Below are 311 nucleotides of genomic sequence, written 5' to 3'. Positions count from 1 at the left end.
CCCCCCTTGGGGGAAGCGGGTGGCGGGGGGAGCCCCCCCTGCCCCTTGGGAGGGATCGCCCCAGCTCACGGCAGAACCCGTCCCACGCGGCAGAGGGGCCGTGGGGAGGTTGGGACAGGGCTGGGGCCGCACGTGAAGCTCAGCCCCAACGGTCCTGGTGCCGTTGCAGTTACTGTACGATAAACCGACTGTATCGAAGCCGTCTCCCCCCCCCCCAAATCCTTGCCGATTTCCATGGAAACGGGCAGCCTTTGCAGAGCGGGTGGGGGCTGCACACCCCAAACTCGGGTTTGTGGCAGCCCGGCCTGTGT

This window comes from Aptenodytes forsteri, unplaced genomic scaffold, assembly GCF_000699145.1.
Source record: "Aptenodytes forsteri isolate BGI_AS27 unplaced genomic scaffold, ASM69914v1 Scaffold390, whole genome shotgun sequence".
Lineage (NCBI taxonomy): Eukaryota > Metazoa > Chordata > Aves > Sphenisciformes > Spheniscidae > Aptenodytes > Aptenodytes forsteri.
This window is presented reverse-complemented; position numbering follows the sequence as displayed.